Raw genomic sequence first — 22,399 nt, forward strand, 5'->3', positions numbered from 1 at the left:
AGTAAAATATGCATATCTTAATGTTACTTGTGGAAGGCAGAATATAGTGGCAGTATAAGCAATAATACAGCACCGTGTAATAAAAATTGAAAATTCTTTTCCCTAAGTGTAAATATAAAATACCTCTGGGGGACATATCTAAAGGAAGAGTGTTTCAATAACACATAGTTAAACTTAAAATTATATTTTTCAAAGCTATCCAAGTATAGTCTAATAAATAAACCATAAAATAAAACAACATTTTACAAGGAAGACTCATGCTGTATTTCAAGCTTTTTGCCACTCTTAAAATCATTATTTAATATGGACAGTTTTAGTCACAAAATTTCAAGAGTTTATTCAATATCTTTTATGTGCTTTACAAGGTTATTAGAGAATTTATTTTCTCTTTCCCTTACAGATTGGAAGGTGGGCAGTGATATATGAGCTTTCACATTTTATTTATTCACCAAACTGTTCCAGATGTGATCCCATCATTTATCCACTGACACATCAAACCTGCTGCGTGACCTTTACAGTGACCTCTTTACAACATTTGCTTTCATGCTCTTAAAGTTATAGCAGCTTAACAGTGCTTGCTTCAGTGGGAAGACAAGAGAGCTGATACTGGGGGGGGGATGTGGATATAATTTAAAAATAATAAAAATTTAATTCATCTCCTACAATATGAAAACTAAGTCCAGGTGGTAAACTAGCCAGTGGAGTTATATACCCAGAAACGTTTCAATCATATTTTACTCCAAACAGTATTTCACTCCACGGGCTTTGGATGTACTGGATTTGCACAAGCTAAATTTAGCAGGCACTGAGTCTTTCTCCATTTTTGTGATTCGTCACAGCAATAAGCATTCTTGGGGTGATACGCCTTTCGTTACCATACATCAGCAAACAGAATGGGGGCCCATCAGCAGCTTGCCTTCTTAAAGGGAAAAAAATCCTTACAATACATCCAAATTTTCCATTAACTAAAAAAAATCCGCATCATTATGTCCTTACCATTATGAAGAAAAAAAAAAAAAAAAAAAGAATTTTGGCATCATGTCTTGGGGAGTCAGTGAGTATAAGAAATTATTTCAGGTATAGATCATCCATTCCAGCCAGCTCCCAAAGACCAGACCTGGCCAGCTGGGAGTTTCTAAGTCTGGTGAACTTTTCCTCAATATTTTTTTGTTTTATGTACTTCCACTTTTGGGCTGATACCAGCACTAGACATGCCTCCGTTGTGGTTCATGCAATATTTATGGCCCAAGAGGTAGCAGAGAGTAGCAAGAAGCAAGCACACATGCACATACCCGCACACACCCTTGTGTCTGAATTCAGGAGAGTTCCAGCCAGAGGATGAAGCCTTGAGAGCGTAAAAAAGATGCTGTGCACCACCTAACTACCAAGTCCCCCAGACCACACTTTAATTCCACTTAGAAAAATTCCCACTGACTTAAACAGAAGTGTTCAAACAATGTGTAAGTCAGAAATAAGTAAAACCTGGAAAAAAATGTAGTGAGAACTTCTGGATGGCCTCTGGCTTCCCATGTGTTCAGCTCTTTGCTCTACCCACACCCACAGCAGATTCATTTCACAAGAATGCCTGAATTTTTGGATTCTTATCAAAGCAAAACCTGAATTGCGAAATGCTAAAGAACCCCCCACCTTTTTCGCTGCCCTCTTCTCCCTCCCCTCTCTGCACTGCCTTGGCCTCTGCCTCGCAGCCAAGCGTGGCTGGAAAGGACTTTCTGCAGCCTCCTGCAGCTCTGTGTTGCTGGAGGAGGTGCTCACTGCCCAGCCAGTGCCAACATCCCCATCAGCATCGCAGAGGTGATCAGGTCACAGACCAACACCCGACCAGCCCGAGGTAGCAGGTACCTGTGCCCACACTGCAGAATCTTAACTCAAACACCAGCTTTGGTTTCAGTGACTTTTAACACAGACCTAAAGCACTGGGCCGAAGCCGAGCCTCAAAGATTTACACTCAGAGTAGAAAATCAGATTTGCTCCTGCCATATTTTTTCTGCTCTAACACAATCCTCTGAAACCATTGGTTTGTGGCTTTGTTTGTTTGTTTGTTTTGTATGTGCTGTGTGTGTGTCTTGTTTGTTTCAGATTTTTGTTTGTTTGTTTGTTTTTGTTTTTTTTGGTAGGAGTAAGGAGGTTTCAGAATAAGATCTTAAACATATTTTTTTATATATTTGAATATTAGTTCATCAATAATCAAAAAATGACATCAAAGAAAATGCACTTGTTTCTTTAGGCATAAAGCAAAACACAAAGCTAAGCCAGTAGAAAGACAATGCATTAACCTAATGTTCTTTGAAAACCGATGAACGGTATAAATACTCAATCTGAAGATGCCAGCAGGAGAATATTATGAAGATAGCTGGAAGTACAGCTTCCAGGTTAAGCAATCACAGGAAGATTACAGTAACACCACCACCACCGAGTGATTAATTCTCAGGAAAAAGAAAAAAGAAAAAAAAAAAAAAAGAGGTGCAGCCCTGTTTCGATCACTTCTCTAGTTCACAGACTCACATTTCAGCTGGATTCATGCTTTAAATAAATAGAGCCGAGTTTCAGAACTTTCTAACCAACCATCATAAATAAGATTCAAGGCAGCTCCCCTGCTCACTTGCTATTGCTTATCCCTGCTGGCAAGGAAATGCAACCGTTGGCTTTTGAAAGCCACAAATTTGCAGGGGTCTGGGGCGTGAGCTGGCAGGAGGATCAGGCTCCTCATGTTTGTAATTGAAAAGGACACGAAGTAATGAAGTAATTTCCCTGTCCCTGCTCTCCATGTTTATCAGAGGCCTGTCTGCAGTAGAGGAAGGGTGACAGGGTAATCTGAGCCTCCACAGAAAACCTGCTTTTTCTCCAAAGTTATTTAGGTTTCCATGAGCGCTGGCAGAATTTTGGAAGGAGTCCAGGCGAATGAAGGAATTTGGCTGCTCTGAAAATATCATACAGGAACTTTAAAAATTGAACTGATTTATGCCCTGTAATGTTTTCAATACTGTATAAATTAAGTTTGAGTTTCTAGTCTGGATTTTAAGAAGAAATTTTATATGTTATGAGCCATGAAAGGACTAGAGAAAAAAAATCGTATTGTATGATAATTCCACCTCTCCTATAAGAAGTGCTAGACTTTGCATATATAATGTGTTCAAAGGAATAATATGGAAAATGCATTACTTTGTAGCATCAAAGGATGTTCCAGAATACCTCGAGGTCCTGACAGCTATTTGGAGTTTGCTAATATCTCTCAGCACTGTGAAATATATTAGCAACATGAAGTTTATATGTTCTGTTCGCCCCTGACTAGCAGGAGAGCTGGGCTTGGAAGCACAGTAGGCTTCGAAAGTGCAACACCTAGAAAGTGTAACCTAATTGGAGAGAGAAAATTATCTCCTACAGAGAACTGCTTAAAGCCACCTTTAGTCTTTCATGTGCAGATGGCTACGCCTGGGCTTTATTCCCCTCGTGGACATGCTAGCCCATGTCAAATACTCTGAGCAGTGACTTCCACAGCATAGTCTCAGGAAGTCCTCTAGCGTCAATAAACAGCCATGTGCTTTCTGAGGCTTTATGATAAACTGTGAGGTCTTCAAAGAAACCACAATTTGCACATCTAACAAACATAAATATGTTTATCCGTGGCTCCTTGTCCTCAGTCAGAGGGAGATACAGCTGTAAATAGCTAAATATATTTCCCTCTTTTAATCATCCATGGACACAACCCCAGCTGGTGATCTGAAGGTTGAGTCACAGTTGATCCCTGATTTGATTAATCACCAGCCTCCTCTGAGGTTTGAGTCTTGTTTCTGGTTCAGAGGTCAGCATGTACAAAACATTACCAGGGAGCCAGCTACCTCCGTGCTAACAAATCTGCGGAGCACTCTGCTGCCCAGCCGCCACCCCAAGCTGCAGGATAGGTGCCACGCTGCGTGGGCTGGTCCTTCCCTTTGGCCCTGAGGAGGAACATCAGGAGTCAGCCCACAGGTAACTGCCATGCAGAAAGGTGAGGAACGGATGCTTAGGAGGAGATCACTTTCTTCTGGAGCCTGAAAGAAAAATCAGGAAATTAGCAGCAACCGACAGAGTCACCAGAGAAGTGAAATGATAAAATTAAGGCTGCGCTGACTGCCAGACCTGCCTTGGAGAATAAAGAAGAGCGATGTAGGTGGAGAGCCATTCACCAGGCAGCTGGAAAATGGAGTTATTCATCAGGTAACTCTCAGGAGCAGGCATGGACCTTCGGCATGTAGACATGCTGCGGGGCTGCTGCTGCCGTTTTGTACAGAGTGCAAAGGAGCAGAAGCGGTTGTTCTTAACTGCTGGTACACACCATTGTTCTTCCATCCCCGTGCTTCAAGACACCTTTTCCAAAAAGAGCTCTAAATTTTCTGGCAGCAGTCTTCAGTCCATGATCACTTGTAACCACCACCATCACCAGCTACTTATCTGTGTGCAGTATCCACCTCCGTGCCTTTCCACGTGCAAATGAGACAGTTATCATTCCTAATCTTTGGTACAAATGATTGTGCATGGGCAGATTAAAATAATAAATAAAAAAATAAATATATATGTATGAGAAAATAAAATAAATGTATAAAACATATAATATTATATATATGTGTATATATATACATATATATACAAGAAAATTAAAAATTAAACTCTTCCAGGAGAGATGTTCCCTCTCTGCCTCCCCCCCTCTTTCTGTGGTTTGTGGCATTTGCAGTGTATAAGATACACACTGCCACACAGTCCTTTGAATCAAGGCACCAGCCCTTCTCTTCCTTCATTTTGTGACATTAATAGCTTCAACACCTCTTGGCATAATCCTGGCATGTCCGAGGTATGAACCAGAACCAAGACCAGACCAACAACACCTTCTATACATGTGAAAATGGAGCAGCAATAATCCCAAAGGTGTTCTTAGTTCCGTGGAGAAACCCAGAAATTTAACCCATTTGGGAATGGTTTTTTCCACAGGGACTCCCAGCAGAGTGCAGAAAGTTCCAGATTTACAGTGTAATCAAAATTACATTTTTAGTTATATTTTCTACTGTGTGTATTTATTTTTTTCCTCTGCTGCAGTATTCTGCAGGCCTTAAAAAAGTGTCCCTGTATCTTAGCACACAGAGGTCTTGGGATATTACTTGAAAACAGTACACCAAGAGGAAATTGTGCAATCAATTCCATGAGAATGCCTCCCTCAGCAATAAACACTGCCTGTGCCAAATAAATGGGTGATGTGCGTCATAAATTTCCTTTTCCTGTCAGAGCAGCCACAAGAAATGGATGAAGTTATGCACATTTGTATAAAAATAAAAACGTGTTATTTGCTCTCCAGCGCACTGCCGACAGGCCACTGCAAGCACCACGGAGTCGCAGAGCACCGAGCAGCCGAAGGCAGAGCCCATCTCACACAAAGGAAAGCACATCCAGTTTTTTTCACAGTCATATTACGCCAGTTCCAGCCTCGCTGGTCACAAACAATGAAGGAATGCCTTAATTTTTGCATGCAACTCAAGCCCCTGTTGAAGGCATCTTGTTTTGAAGGAGGAGGTGTTTACCACTTGCTGAAAATCAGACCTAGGCACACGGTCTTGGCTGAACAGCCCAAGCTTGACAGTCCAAAATCACTAGCAGCTGGACTGGAAAATGAGGAAAAAAGGACAGAAGTATCCTTTTTTCTAAGCAGTATTTTTCCCTCTGATCAGAGTTACAGAGTGAGAAACTTGCTTGCATTGATATCAAAAGTATACAACCCATCACCGTTACGCAGCAAGTGGAGCTCCTCACCTGGTGTAAATAAGCACCTCAATGCCTCTCACAAAGCTTACCCCCTCTGACTATGGAAACAACAACATTTTGGGCTTATTTCTTCTATTTCTTCTAATTCTATTTCTTTATTCTGCCCCTTTCCAGTGGGGTTCTTACCTGCAGAACACTGCGATCAGTGGTGAGACCATCTGACCCCAATCCCCTCCGCGTGCCCACAGTGGTGCTGAGCACACCTCGTTGCACTGCTCCAGAGACCAGGACTGCAGGGTGCACACTGACACAAAGTGGTATCGCCTCTGCTCGTACCCCTCAAGAAAGAGCGCATCTTTACCAGCCGCTTCCATAGGATTCCTGGCTCAACTGGGGAAAAAGAGAGAGCTGTCAGTGCTGATCTAAAAGAAATATAATTCAGGCAGCTGCTATTTGTGTTTTATTTTTAGATGTCTTTATTTTTCCCCTTAGACTGCTCTCAATTTCTATATTATTTTTTCCCCTAGGTCAAACAGCACCTGTTGTATAAAAAGGAAAGCAAACTAATTTGCATTATCAGGTTCACATCCTTCCATTTATATTTTGCTAGAGTTGCCTTACTAGGAATTGCCCTGCTCTGCCCTCTGATACTTCAGGAATTAGAGTCCATAAGAAGATCTTGGCATGACTTTAGCATCACTAATCACTGCACAGGCCTTAATTTGACAAAATGCAGCTGCTGCAGAGCAGGATTGACAGGCTGCATCCATACCACCCCAAGAAGAGGGCAGTGGAGCAGCTGTGGGTGCAGCACCCTGCTCCCCTCCTTGCTGCCTCCTCTGAAAAATCCCAGCTCTTTGAGGCACAAGATGAAATCAATAGCTGTCCATTGATTTGATCCCAGCTGGCATTTCATACACTGAAATGCCAACCTCTCCCCTTCCATGTCAAAAGGAGCCAAGAGTTAGAGCAAGTAGGAAAGAGGAACATAATAAGCAGTTGCCCAGATGCGTTCCTCACAAGCAAAGACATCATTCTCATGGTGGTCACTTCCAAGAGCAGTTGGTTGAGCTGTCAGACACCAGAGCCAATGAAGAAATGACTCTTGCCTGGACGGACAGGTGAATACCTCAGGAAGCCAAAGAAATCTCTGATGGAGCCAAGTTGTTTTTCCTGTGACTCATTCCTGATCTTTGGTGCTCACTTTCCTCCTCTGCTGTTACTTCTGATTTTCAAGCTACAAAGAAGATGAAAGCTGTAATAGTTTCCACCATTTCTTTCATTAGGGAAAAAAAAGACAAAAAATAAAAATAAAAAATAAAAAACTTAACTTTTCCATACGGCTTTGCTCTAAGAAAATGACAATTTACAAACATGAAAATCTTTGCCGGTACTTCCTAAGGTTAAGGGAAAAAAAAAAAAAAAAAGTAATCTCCATATGTTCACATTTGTTCTTTTAGGTAAGTAAGCAAGTTCCCAGTAATTTGACTTAACTGCTAGGATATGATGGATTTCCACAGCAGACTTTTTCTGCCTGAGCACGGTATGAAGAGCCCTCATGCATAGAAAAGAAGACACAATGTGAATAAGCATATGCAGAACTGATTTCCATCCTGATCTGAACCTTCGGTGTATTTCTAAGCAGCAGCAAAACCCTTATTGCTGATCATGAGAGCAGTAATTTGCCAGCACACACCTGGCCAGAAGATCCTCCCCAGTTGTTCATGCTTCTTGCTGAGGTTGCAGTCTCAGAGGAGCACACGGACACTGCTCTGAGCCCCCTTCCTTCCAGATGCAGCTCAGGTAGGAACGCACAGCGAGCCTAACCAGTCTACCTGCACTTCCAGAGACAACACAAAGCACACTTCCCTCCTGAAAAACAGCAGAAATTGCTCCTCACGACAACATCCCCATTGTGAGGCCAAACTAAAGTAAGTACAGGTGTCTAAGTGGAGGATGGGGGTGGCTGCACAATCTCTAATGCTCCAAGGTTGACCCACCTAGTGGCTTTACCCAGACAGGTAGTCTCACAGCCCTACAGCCAAGACACAATCCAAAGGCCAAATTATCTCCTTCACTTGGATCTTCTTGTTCAGACTCACAGGGGAACAGACACTTGATGCAGCTGGTACCAACCAGAGCATCCCATGGCTGGCACTTGCCCCTTCGCTCCACTGTCAGCTCCACACCAAGCTCCTGGCAATGCACGGACCTCCAGACACTGCCACGTCCAAAGTCACCCTCTGCCAACACACCCCAGAAATCAAGGGGTATGCTTTGGAGGAAGGCTGTAGATTTGCATCTTTAGCCTAGAATTGTGTTGCTCCTGGTCCAGAAAAAAACTGCTGAGATTTGCGAAAGAGCAGGATTTTGTACAATGGACTGAATATTGATGCTCCCAGTCCAGTCAGAAAGCCTCACAAGAAGGGCCGTGTTTTGGAGCTTGAAGTATTTCTGTTCCCAAAGGGCACTAGGGTATGAAGAATCATGCCACAGTTTTTATGGTTAACTGAACATTTCTTTTCAATCTCTGAAGGGCTTGGGGTTTGTTTGAATTGTGAATGATGGCTCATGTCCCAGCTCTGTGTGTGACATACTCCTCTAGTGACAAAGTTCACACATTGAGCCTCAGTCAAGAATCCACACGTAGCCTGAAAGTTGCTGGCACCCTCAGCGCATAATTGAGATCATATGAGACTCAGCACTTCTTTCCCTTGCCCAGTTACATCCAACAAAAGGACCAAATGACCCTCTTTGCCCTGAAAATTTGAAAGGTACATCCTATCTCTTGGGTTTTACTTACACACCTTTATTTCTAGCTCCAATTTCTATTTAAACAGTTCTTTACACTCCGCACACCGAGCATTGTCATGGTACTTTATGGTATGACCATTTCCCACAAGATAGAAAGGCAAGATTTTCAAAGGCAGCAAAAAGAGTTAAAAGTGCAAGTCCCCAGTCAAAATCTTACCCAGGACGAATGGTTCTGTGAGCAGGGAAGTTACATGAGCAGCACAACATGGACACTAACCTCAGCGGTGCCAAGAGATTATTTTGGCAAGTTACTCTAAAAACCTGTATTTAAAGGGATAAAAGGCTGGCTTGGCAAATTGAAATAGCAGGGATAATTCCACAGATTTTATAGCAATAGCCAATTCTGCTCCAGGGGATTTAAATGGCAAGAATAAAAAGAACAAGTTTTCTTTTTCTTGGGAGACAGCTATTTTATCCTTTTGTGCATCAGCCTGGTGGTTGTTGTATCAATTAATGAAAAGGAAATATTTCATTTTAGTGAAATATTAATTGCTGTCATTTAAGCTGCTGTCTTGATTGTGACATATAACTAACAGCTTAAGGTCCATACAAACCTGAAATGCTCAGCATTCCTCCAGTGGTCAGGGCTGGTTAAAAGAGAGGAGCAGAAGAAATGGGTATTATGACAGTTTGTCAAGTGCATTTCTTACCTGGCACATGTGTTGTGTAGACTGCCTCTGGGCATTGATTGACAAGCTTACTGTAATCCTAGGGAAAGCAAAAATAAGATTGTCTCTTGTACAGCTCAAATGAAATCAGCTGTCCTCCATAGCTGGGTAAATTCAGAGCAACTTGCTGAACTTGCTCTGAATTTACACCAGTGAAAACAAAGGAAGACTTCTGGTGCGGAATTTGTATGATTAGAAGCAGCTGTACTATTGTGAACTCTTCTGAGTGTGGAAGGAAAGCCACATCTAAGGGTTTTGATGGTCATTTTGTGTAATATTGCACGTCCTGCCTTCAGTTTGATTGTTGAGTTTCTCCTTTTCCGCAGCAACAACTTAGATTTCTTTTCATCCAAATCTATGGGCAAAAAACCCTCCCGCACAGCATGTAAAACTTCAAGTACCAATCCCCACATCGGAGCCTGGGCTCCTTCAAGAGTCTGAAGAAGCAAGGTGACTAAATCATCTCGTTTCCTGGGCAGGAGTGGAGGAGAAGCAATATGTTAGGGAAAGACAAAGAAACCCAGACTGGCAGCGGGAGAGAGAGAGGGAATGAAAAGGGGAAAATGAAAAGAGAAAGGAGAGGTGGAGGGAAGAGAGCAAGAAAAAGACCCAGACAGAGAAATACTCTGGAGAAAAATACAGCCGACTTCAAAATTCCTAACCTTTGTTAGAGCTTAGAGGGATAGTCTTTGTGCTCCTCAGATTTCCTCTTCAGATGATGAATGGACGGGGTGGGCAGGAACCTGCTGAGGACAAACCCGGTGCTCTCGCCTTTGTTCACACACAGATTCTGCAGGGCTGCTCTTTGTTGCCTTACGCTGCAGCACACCGTGGCAGTGGCCAACACTGCTGACAATACTCAGGTGAGATCTGATGCCTTTTACAGTAACAGGCATATTGCCTCTTTTGTTTTATATCCTGTCCCTCTACTAACGCAGCCGTGTCACCTGCTTGCCCTTTTACTACAGCTGTGATCTAGGCAGACACTTTCAATGATTTTTCCAAAAGAAACTTACCCCCCCCCAAACCAACAAATCCCTCTCATTCCCTCTGCTGAATGCTTGCTCTGCTTATCACTTATTCCCCTGTCTGATTCCCTGCCTGCAGATTAATTACTTTACATTTGTCTGCACTGCACTCCGTCTTGCCAGTTGTTGGCAGAGTCACCAGGGAGATCTTGGCACTGGCGAATCTGCCCATGTTGTGCCTGGTCTTGGAGAGACCTCAGACTAAATTCTTCCCTTTGCAAAGCCAGAGTAACTTCACAGCTGCACCATGCTGCTGAGGGGCAGGCTCACTATTTTCAAAGACTAAAGAACATATACACTGGCTTCTCTGAAGCCTGATGGCACGGCATGGCCCCAGGGGCACCAGTGACTGCAGATTTGTGCCAAAAACTGCTCCCACCCAAGGCAGGCGCAAAAGGGCTCCTGGCCGATCAGGCTGGGCAGGCAGAAGGGGGGCTAGCTAGGATGCTTTGCTGCTGGTGGTGCCAAACCTGGGCTGCCTCAGCGACATAAGCATGGTGGGGCACCTTTGTGTTGTCTGGATTATGCGTTACAGAGGTCCTGAAACAGTCCCAAGAACAGCCTTCTGCCAGCTTGAAAATTTTTCATCTGTGCTTATTGTCTCATGCCTGCCCTTGAGTTGGTTTTGATCCAACAGCCTCTATTACCTCCTCTTCCTTTACCTTTTGCCTTAGCTATTAATCTCTGATGTGGAACTTTGTGAAACGCTCTTTGAAACTCTAAGCACACTGCTGAATTCCCCTTATCTAGCCTGGCAGTAATATCTTCAAAGAACTCCAGGAGGTTAGTTAAGTATGACCTCCTCTAGCTTCAAGCTCAGCTTCCCAGCAAGCCCTTCACTTCATTGCGAGAGATGAGAGGAAGAGGACGGGGAACTCTGGGACAAAGAGGAACATCACCGTTACAATAAAACCAGCAGCAGACACAGCTCCGCTCCTGCTGCCCAGCACATTTTAAATTACATTGGTGACACCACACTTTCTGACTGGGCCTCGTTTTACAAGGGCCCAATGGAAACCCTGTCTCACTGGCAAGCTGCCACTGTCCTCACTGGGCAGGGGCTTCAGAGGGGCACCAGGGACTTCTGAAATAAAGCTGAGGACCCAACTGCACGTTTTGTACCTTTGGATACCTCCCCACAAACCCCGTTAATGTTTGCTCGTTGACAAGTTTCCAGCTTTCGTCCCTGTCATCCACGGAGTCACTTCAGACTTATTTAATGCTACAGGAAACGTTTTCCCAATGGAGGTGGCCAAAGCTGGGAACAAGCCTCCCAGAGGGGTAGATCCATCCGTGGAAACACCTGAGAATCAGCTGGTCAAAGTCCTAAACAACACCGCCTAACTTCATAGTTGGCCCCGCTTTGAGCAGGAGGGCTTCCACAGTTTGTTGGGATAAGGCTAATTCATGGTTTTTATCTTTCCTTTGGCCCCAGCCCCATCCTCCAGCTCTTAATTGGCAAGTGCAGGAACCTAAACTTAATTGAAACCTGTCCTTTGCCCTTCCAGAATCTCAGCTGGGATTAGGTACTCATAGAGATACTCTGAGTTCCCTCCCTTATCCACCAGCCCAGGCAGTATTTAAAGTTTATCTCTACAACGAAGCGCGTCCACATTTTAATTCCACCTCCAGTTGCAATGTGCAGATTTTCCCCTTGCACTGTACTTTCTGCTCCCTCACAGAGCACCTTGCTGTGTTTCCATTCACACATCATCCCTTGCTGGTTTCTCATTTACATCATAATACCGGAGTTGCTGTTTACACTGAGCTGCACAAAGGTATGTTTTACATCTTACTGTGGTGTGATCATTAACATCACACTGCTGGCCCCGGGGAGTTTCATGACTGGATTCAGATCCATCTGTCCTGTGTTCCCAACAGGGGTTCCCCCTGCAGGCCTGAATATTTTGGCAGGAGACAATTCAAAATGTGCAAAGCTCTACATGTCAGGCAGAATGTGTTACCTTAAATGATGATCTGTTATATGGATGTGCCTGTTGTTTTGTATTTTACCTCTTTAAAGAGCAGCCTCTTCAGAAGTCATGCTACAATCTATGCTCCATCACAACAAAACTGCTAGGTGTATCTGTAGTGTGGCAAACACCCCATATGCTCTCAATTTATAGATAAACTTCTCCCCAAAAGAATATATATACTAAAAAATAAAAAAGGCACAGTATAGTTTTCCTTATTTACAGATGATCAAGGGTTAGTAGCTTCTGGTGCATTCTCTTTATAGGCTTGCATCTCAGAAGTACATATAGTACCTGCACAGCCTGTCTGGAAACTAAAATAAGGGCACATGTCGTGATGTTCCAAATTTAACCCACATGGCCACAGAGTGATATTGCTCTGAGTGTTCCTTGCGGGAAGAGGCATGAACGAAGCATTTCAGACGTGCCAACAACCACACTGTCCACAGGCAGCAGGACTCAGGCAGAGGGAAGGAACAAGGGAATAGCTGTACAGCTACTTCGGAAATAAACCTCTACTTGGCCAAATCAAGGTGGAAACAAGAGCTACAAAGAAAAAAATGAGGATGGTGAGCATGTATTTTCTTTATAGGAAGTCCTGTAGAGCTTCTGACACTTTAAGATAGACTGTCCTTCTTTTTTCTCCTCGTTTGTATTCACACCTATGGCTTCCTGCAGCTGCCCTTGAGCTCCTTTCCGTGGTGCCTATCTACCATTTACTCAGGTACTTCAGATCAGATCCCTCAAGATGAGATTTTAAGGAACATGTGCAGATAGACAAAAACCAGCAGCTTTTTACCTTCAGGAGTGAGAACAGAACTTAGCTCACTGTCTGCCCTCTGCTCTTCTAAGGCCTTGGAGGGAAGAGGCACCTTCATCTGCACTGGTGGGAAATGTCTCTCCAGCTTTGAAGACAAAAAGTCACTCCTGATGCTTGGCACAGAGCAGGCTCAAAGTTGCAGCCTGAAAGTGGCTAGGTTCTCTGAAGGAAATATAAAGAAAAATATAAGAAACAAAGAAAGAAAAAAATTACTAGCAGAATAATAAGTATGGCAGAGCTTATTTTAAACAATAGCAATCTCTGTAGGCTTCTCAGAAGTTGCAATGCATACACTTGCAAACAGAAGTGTCCTCAGGAGACATCCACAACACAAACTGGGCCCCAAGGCTGGCTGAGGGCTGTGTCCTTTCATCTGAGATACACAGCTCAGGCTGACCTTTAACGAGGAAAAATAAAAAGGGAGGTGGCTGCTACTGAGTCACACGGAGGGGAAAAAATAAGGTGTGAGTTATGATGGGGAAGAATGGAGAATATTTAGAAAATCCTGGGAGGCAGAATATTTTGAGAGCGCTTCTGAATGTGGTAGACACACTAAGAGCTCTGTTTTTGCAGGAGTGGTTGCTTCAGAGTGGGTTCATTACTGGGTCTCACTAGGTGTTCTCAGGAGAGATGTCTGAAGTCTGAGATTTCAAAACCCACTGGCACTTTTGAAAATCTTGGTTTCTTATATGTTCCTGCACTGCTCCAGTCACAGTGGAGCCCCGAGTTTACTCAGCATTAAGTGTCGCAAAAAGAATCGGGACAGGCATATTTCTAGGAAGTTGCTGGGCCCAGACCTAGCAGATTCAGGCCCCACAATTTGGCAGGAAAACTCCATGTCATGCTAAACCTGCACTGCAGGTAGCAAGCTCAAAGAGACATGGAGGCTCCTCAGACTGCCCAATGCTCATAGGTGAAAAAGAATTTAAAAACTCAGCATCTCTTTTTTTTTTCCTTCAGGTTAGGGCTACAAAGCCAATATAAAGGTGTAGCACAGATACTCAAACTGGCTTAAAATAAGCCAGCAACTCAGCGATTATGGTAGCATCTTACCCAGCATATGCTGGATGATCATTAGCACTGATTTACTCACTTTTTCAGGAGAGCTTTGCACTGAGTGGTGGCCCCTGTCTATGTTTTGCTACAACACCCACCATACATGGGGTAAGTGATCTGCAGCTAGTTCAGCTACACCTGTATCTACTCACATCTAGAGCAGGAAGTGAGAAGGCTGGCGGCTGACCTACATCTACCCATAGCATCCACTTCACAAGCCTACATGGGGCTCAATCCCTCACCAACAAGCCCAAAGCTGCCTTTACCTGGGGACTTACCTTCATCCAGCACCTGTGCCTGCCACAGCACAACTTTATGCCAGTCAGAAAAGTTGTGGGGAGGAAGGTGGAGAAAAAAAATCACTGAGAATTAATCAAGCCATCATCAGTGGCTCCAGGTGCAATAGCTGTACAAGAAAAACAAATAAATCAACCCATGGTTAAAAATAGCCCTTTTGATTACTGTCTTCAGTCTTCGTCTAAAGACAGCATAACGACATAACGTTCTCTCAGGAGCTAACCCTTGTCCAATATTTTACTGCTGCTGCCCTTAGAGTTAGTCAATACTCGCAGAAGATAGGGAGGTAGATTGATTAGAGGTAAAAGATACCTCTACTGTACATGCTTGCTCTTGCAGAGCCCAGGATACTGCCCGCGGGGGTCACTGGAGAGACCCCAGTACCCGTACAGCCTGACAGCCATGCACAAGCCTTCATGGCCAGAGTCACACCAAGAGAGTCCTGTGGCCAACCAGCCAGCCGAAGGCAGTTAACACTCATTTTGGACACCTGGCCTCCCAGACAACGTTTATGTTGCTGTTCAGGTCTCACAACGGCAATACTGCACTTCTTGGAACTCCTGCCTACCTAGCTGCAAATTAATGCTCATGTAATATATCTCCAACAAGCTTTATTGCCAGCTGTCATTCCTGGAAGACTCTGATAATGCTCAGGTTCTGAGAGTAGAAATAGCAGAATAGAGAGTAAAACAGTAGAAAATAATAATAATAATAATAATAATAATAATAATAATAATAATAATAATAATAATAGATGGGGGCAGGAATACCAGCACTTCATTCCTATTTTTTTAAATGCTTTAAATTTATTTTAACACACTATCTTATCACTAAGAGAGAAATCACTTTCATCAGAGCTCTCACTTCTAGCAGACTCTTGACTAAGATATCAAGTGCAAATCTCAGCTTCATTAAACATAAATAAATAAATAAGTAAAAGATCTCAAAATGCTTGCAATGCCTGGCAGCCCACTGCTGCGATCTGTCCGGGTTAGTTACCTGCAGACACCCAGCCCCGAGTGCGGGGGGTGCGGAGCGGGGGGTGCGGAGCGGGGTGCGGAGCGAGGCCGCCCCCTGCTGCCCAGCGGCCGCGCTGCAGGCGCCGGTCCCGTCCCCGCGGGGTGCCCCCGGCAGCCGGTGCTGAGGATGCTCCGGTCCCTTCCCCGGGGGGCAGCTCGTGTTCTGGATAAGCAGCCCCCACTGCCGCCACCGGGTGCAGCGCAGTTAGCAGCCCAGCAGTTGTGCATGGTCCCACTGCCCGTGTAAATGTCTAGTCCTTTCTGGAACCCTGCTACGCTCGTGGCCTCAATTAAATCTCGAGGCAGTAAATGCGACAGGTTAATCACAGGGCTTGTTTCTGAAAACCCAAGTGTCTTCAGTTCGTTTTAAATGTGGCACCTTCCCACTTCAGTGTCTACTTGAGAAAGGGTAAGCAGAAGCAGCCAGTGTCTGCTTTCATGCTATTCATTTATTCAGTTTTTCATTTATTCATTTTTTCATTTATTCACTTTGATACACTATTATATTTCCTTTATTAATTATCCCACTTATTAGCTGGACCAGACTCTTCAGTTTCTCCTCATGTGAAAGTTTTTTCCCTGAATCCAGCTTGTGGACAATAAGCCCCCATCTTACCATGAGAAGCATCCATCACATTTGACCCAGTCTCACCAGTGCCAGGTGAAGTCCACCAGCCCCACCTACCTGAATATTCGCACTGCCGGGCCTCACATCTCCCACATGGTCAGCTCAGATGGGCAGTCCTTCCTTTCCTGCATTTATCTGAGCAGTATAGTCACCACTGACCCATCACCAGGCATCAAACTGCATTTTAAGTATAATGCAGGGCCAGCTCCTCCTCCTGCTGAAAGAGAAAAATCACTCTGATCACGCTCCTTGCTTGCAGTTTTTGTTTGGTTGCTCCAAGGACTTGTCTGCAGCTCAGCCCTGACATAGGACACACAACCTGTCAATCTAGGATTTGATTATACACAAAGATTTTCCAGAAATGATAGACATAAATAGGTAGCCTCAGTGCAGTCTGACTCTTTTAGACTATTTTTTTCAGACTTCTGGCCTCACATCATTTGCCCAAGAATGTCATTTGTCCAAGTACCACCACTGCTGACAGCAAGGAGTTCTCACCCCAAAACTACGTGTCCTCCTGCTTGCACATGGATCAAGGAGGCTCAGACAACTATGAGGAATGAGTTGGAGCTTTCCTGCAGGAAGGAGACACTTGTTCTCCACTGGAAAACCCTGAAAGCCAAGTAGTTGTTCTGAAATCACGCTCTGACATAGCTCTAATGACTCACTGCACGGTGAGTCACTGCCCAGGCTGCACTGGAGAACCAGGAACCACTGTCCCGCACTGCCCAGCCCTCCCTGTGGCTCAGCACCCCATAGCCTCACAACATCAGCACCGCATCCAGCCAGAAACTCACTGCCAAGAGCCCCTTGGTCCATGTGGTGCAGCCTCCTCCTTACTTAAGGTAAGGGAGGAAGTTACCCAGTAAGTTACTTACCCAGTAAGTAATGGTTATGGACGGCATCATGCTCTTCCCCCATCCTCTATCCACCCAGGATGGCACAATCTCCTGGCCGAGTCCTCATAATTTGGCAAAAGTGCCATATTCCGTCCTAGGATAACAGAAGAAATGTAATGGTTAATGATGTTTCCACACTGTAATAATCACTAGCGATACGTCCCGTGGTAACACACCAAATGCTGAGAGTGGACTGGACCATGCACAAGTCTGGTCGCAAAAAAATCAGCTTGTGAACAGTATGACCCGAGCACACCACTTGAGTCCTAATGTCCCTGGGTTACTGCTTGCTTCTTAATCTATTCAAACCAATATAACATATCTCTACTGTATGTATCCTCCGTGGCATGTAGGGCATGCGTCTCTTCATGGGACTGGCATCTCTACGTGCTTCTAGTGTTGAAATAAAGACAGGAAAGGAAGGTTTTTGGAAATGTGATTCAAGATTTCAACCTGACTTGAAAACTACTGGGCAAGAGACAGAGGGTGACATTTCCAGAAACATTTACATGGCACAGAAGCACACAAATTAAACCCACAAAGGGACACAGCTTAGACCTTTCATGTTCTCCCAGAGGGGTTTTATATCACTTAATGGACCACACTCTGCCCACAAACCCATTTTCACAAGCCTTCAGCGGCTTTCATCTTTTGTGTATTTTAAACTAAGATTCAAGCCATTTGGCTCATGAAGGCGGTGACTGGGGCACAGACCGAGGCACCACCATCTCCCCACATCCAGAGACAGATGACTTGGGAGTCCTGCAGAAAAACCAGCTCCACTGGGCTTTGCCAGGGTGCAAGTGTTTCCTGAAAGCTGCACTATGGCAATGGAGATTCTTTTCATTTTTGGCTATTTCCCTCACTGATGGATTTTATTAATACAAAAAGCATTCGTGAAAAATATACACATATTTACCAGTATATTTCCATTAAAAATACAGATCAACTCTATTATTTTTAGCAATGTTAAAAATACCTGTTTCAGAGTGGGATCACTTCTCCATCTTTATTAATAATTCCCTATTGTGAACAAGAGGAGTATCATTTTCCTTACACCTTTAGGGAACAAACAATTTTCCCATTTCCTACGACACTAATATACTTTTAATGGCTGTAAATTGTGCACACATAAGAAGTGAAAGATTCCTATCATTTCAATCTACGTGGAAGTTTCAGCTGCAGCATTTACCTTCTTCTGACTCACTGATTTTAAAATTACAGGAATGCCCCCACAGATCTTTGGAATTAAAATCAGATACAGCTTCTGGTTTAAAGTGGGAAGTTAGCCTCCTGAGGTGGGCAAATTAATACCGTACAAACCCAGATTCAATCTAAGACTGAACTTCTTGCAAAGCTTTGAAGAAGCTATTTTGTGAAGTTTGTTTAGCATCTGTACATGTCCCCTTGCCTTCCTAGGTAGGTCAATGGGAGTCCAGAAGATAACACATACCCACCCCAGGTAATTTCTGCAGAGCTCTTCACCTGGATTTGGGACAGCCAACAAGTCCAGCATTTTTTCCACATTGAAATGTGAATTTCTTGAGGCTATTTGAGTGGTACCCACACCCCAGGCATATCCAACGGCCTGATTTGGAGCAGAACTTTGGTTCATAACCACAGCAGGCAACACAGTTCCTTGTAGCACACCAGGAGCAAGAAGAGCTAAACAAGAGACCGAAGATGGGTTGAGTGAAGCCAGCAACCAGCAGCAAAGGAGAAAGCAGCAGTTGTGATGAGGCTCAGGGCTACACCAGTTCCTCTTCAGATCACTCCTACATTGCCATGTAAAACCCACACTCTGTCAGGATTAATACCGCAGTTAGAGGCCAATTTAATGCTACTCCGTTTGTGACAGCAGATCTGCTACTGCAGCCTACAAGTCACTGTTACCACATTTCTGCCTCTGATAGCTGTCTGCATCCTAATGGTGAGACACCAACCGTTACTAATCAAATTAGTAAGTAGCTGGAATAACTGCACAGGAATGCATCCCATCCTAGGATTTTTCTATTAGCCAACCTTGGTGGAGAAGAGAACATGCAGCTGTACGTGAGCCATCGCAACGGTGGGGACAACATGTCACTACTGAGTCTCAAGCCTGATTCCCAAAACCTCCCTTAATGCCTGCTTGCAGCCTCCACGATGCAGGGTAACAAGCATCCAAAACAAGTAACACAGGCACAGGCTATTTGCACTCAGTGCTTGAAGACTGTGCTTCTGCACTGAACCTGTGTCCTTTAATAAAAGGTCATCCATCAAGTGCAGCGTCAAAACACAACTCATCTTCCGAGCTGGCTGTGCAACCTGTCCTAAGCCTACCCAGGAAACCTCCCAGGAGCCGGGGAGGGGGAACAGCATGTTCTGTTTCGCAGGGGGAAAAAACAAGAGAGACAGAGACAGATGTCACCACGCAACAAATAAATTCAGAAGGTACAGCTTCTGGAGAAGAACAATACATTTATAATACAATTATGGCAGAACGGGAAAGAGACTGATAAACTAAATAGTCTTAACTCACTCCCCCAAGTTCTAAGTGGAGATGTGCTCACTGGTTTAACTTTCCACCAAGACTACAGCTGTGTGACATTGGAGCCTATGAATTTAGATAGCTCATTGGTTGTAGGAGACTAAACACATACCCGTATCAAGTATGTTTTCAGATCCTTCAAACATGAGGGGAATTCAGGTAGAGTATCGTGTGCTGCCGCCGCCTGGAGTCTCTGACACAACTCTGAATTTCTATTACAGCTTTTATACATAACTTTCAGACTTCATTAATTCTGGTGGAATTATGATTCGTCTTTCACTTTTTTAAGGTTATGTGTGACAAAAAAATTATGCTTTCAATTTGTAAAACCAAATACCTATGTGGGACCTGTCGCCACCAACAGAAGCTCCAAACAATCACACTGATGGGGTTAATTGGCATTTTAAAATAAATCACTGCCTCCAGATTGATTTATTTCCCCCCCTCTCTTTACACAACATTACCGCGTTTCTCTATAATTATTCAATGCTAAGTTCATGGTTTTGAAGCAGACGACTGCAGACTTAGGAAATGGTGTTTGATTTGTTGCCATGGAAACATCTTGCTGTAGATGTACTCTAATCCCATGACAACTCTGTCTCTTAAGAACCATTTTTTCTGACATAATAAAAATCTGATCAAGGTCAGATTTAATAACAATCTCAGTTCCCAGACTTTATTTCGTAAAGGTTTAGTGGAGTTATTTTTTTTCCAAAGGGATTCTCTAGAAACTTTGTTTGTTTTCTTAGCTGCATTGAAATTCATTCCCTAAAATATATAAACCTGGCGTGGTGTCATGCTAATTTACAGCGCACCTTTTGTTATTGCATAATTGCATCGTTAAAAGAAAGTTACTTATAATTGTTTGTATTGTCTTGACAGATGTTAACATTTTACATAACATTGTTCCCGCTAATACTTATGTTTGGGATATCAATAATGCTTATCATTTCCCAACAACTGGTGTTTGCATAGTAGCAAATGCCAGTATAGCTTAACTTTCATTTTGCACTACGTTTTTTTCTGAGCTTGTTATCACAGGCATATTCAAACCCTGAAGACTTGAGACAAGTGCCAATGCTTTATGTGTTGCACCATACAATATAACAATGTATGTACAGGAGAGTCATATTAAAGTAAGAATGTAACTTGATAATGAGGAACTTGAGAAGCATTCAGTTAAGAGCTTTGGGATTTTTTTTCCCTCCTTGGCACAACTGCCTTAGTCCTTTGGCAATTAGGTGTCCACTGAGAGCCTTTGAACAGTAATAGCTCCATAGGGGGAGACCTGGCTAGCACAACTCAGCGGCTCGTTTAAGGCTGGACTTTCAAAAGACACTCCTGACAATACTGATAGACACAAAAAGAGACTTAAGAAACGCCTTTACACCAGTCCAAGTCCAGTCAGTCTCTGGGCAACTGAATCTTTAGGAACACACGGACCTGATTCACTTCCAAAGCAGTGCTACATATTCATACGATGCTCAGTCATCAGATGAAATCCTGGCTGCACTCAATGGCAAAAATTCTGCCCTGGATGTTGTTACCTTTGCTGTTTAATGGGAGGTGAGAGAGGAACTGAACTTAAAACTACTGTGGGGACTTCTCCATCTCTGACTTTACAGCTCCAAGAGAGAAAGAAGTATTTATTAAGTTCATCTCATCCTGGGGTAGATATCAAAGAGAGATCAGAAAAATCACAGCCTATAAAAGCCACCCTTTCCATGGATTATGAAAGGAATCCAAACTAACTCGGAGACAACTGTCTCAGATCTTCAGTCATAGAAGCAGTTTCCTTAAATCAGGTCTGACACAGCTAAGAGAACACCTGTGGAGAATATACACTTCCTAAAGCAAGAATTTCCTTTCCTACATCTATTTAGTCTTAAGCTTATCAGTGGTTCTATCAAAGAACCTTTCTGTGGCTTTTCATTGTCAGCAAGTAGTCAATGCCTATGTGAATAGAGGTCCTGGAACTCCTAAATACATTGCATCATTATTTGTTGCATCACAACTATCCCTGTTTCCTCATTCTACCAAGCACAGCTTTACACAATTAGATCTTTGGTCTTTAACTGTGTTTTATGCCAGGCTATTTGATCTGCTCTGGAAATTCTTCCCACGTTCCCATTTGCCAAACCATATTACAGTTGTTTTGGATCCACTCACAGGCCACTGGGTAGCGGTCTCTACCCAACAAGGTCTGTTGGTCTCTGGCAGTCAAGTTCCACCACAAAAATATAACAAAGAATTTTGGGTACTGTTGTAAAAACACAAGGAATTTGTTCCGCAGATGTTTATATTGCATGCAATACTATTACTAAGATGTATGAAACCACAGAAACTGACATTTAAAATAAGGATTGGGGCAAATGTTACTAACTTGTTCAAAAACCAACAGTTTTTCCATACTGATTTTCAAACGTGACACCACATGCAGAATATAAACCCTTCTCATAGTCCAGAAAAAAACTGAGCTACATCTGTTCTTTGACATTACAGGTGATAAAGCACCACTTTGATGGCCCAGCTGAGATCAGAGCACATCCCATGTACCACATAGACACACACTAAGATACAGCATCTGCCCTGCAGAGCTTTCATTTTAAGTACCGCAAGACTGAGTGAAAAAGGAATTATTCATGTCCCTGTACTACAGGTCAGGAAGCAGAAGCCTGGGCTTTAAGTAGAAGTTTGTCCTCCTTTTTGCATTATCAGCATAAACAAGGATTATTGACAGCATTACTGTGACCAAATAAGAAAAGCCAGAAGGGCTTAGGCAAAGATTATATCATGGCATGCAAATTATTTAAAGTATCCACATGTGGCCCATCGGTATGGAGCTAGAAAATATCGATGTTGCTGCTGTGGAAGTTTAGGGTACTGATCACAAACCCTGTGCCCTATCTGCCGGATGTT

General features: G+C 43.5%; 1 long non-coding RNA gene across 2 annotated transcripts in view; it reads right to left on the reverse strand.

Annotated features, from left to right (window-relative positions):
- Positions 1-311: 311 nt before the first annotated feature.
- Positions 312-22,399, reverse strand: part of LOC118166953 — a 47,115-nt gene continuing 25,027 nt past the window's right edge. Inside the window, exons 6-14 of one of the 2 annotated variants that reach the window (XR_004750834.1) lie at positions 18,408-18,615; positions 16,930-17,044; positions 16,109-16,268; positions 9,893-13,213; positions 9,213-9,270; positions 6,769-6,985; positions 5,935-6,129; positions 4,185-4,511; positions 312-4,049 (exon numbers count right to left, since the gene is read on the reverse strand). This is a non-coding gene — a long non-coding RNA (uncharacterized LOC118166953). Of the gene's footprint in view, positions 4,050-4,145; positions 4,512-5,934; positions 6,130-6,768; positions 6,986-9,212; positions 13,214-16,108; positions 16,269-16,929; positions 17,045-18,407; positions 18,616-22,399 lie in introns of those variants that run through there. The other variant, XR_004750835.1, reaches the window with a different exon arrangement.

The sequence above is a fragment of the Oxyura jamaicensis genome, chromosome 4 (assembly GCF_011077185.1).
Source record: "Oxyura jamaicensis isolate SHBP4307 breed ruddy duck chromosome 4, BPBGC_Ojam_1.0, whole genome shotgun sequence".
NCBI lineage: Eukaryota > Metazoa > Chordata > Aves > Anseriformes > Anatidae > Oxyura > Oxyura jamaicensis.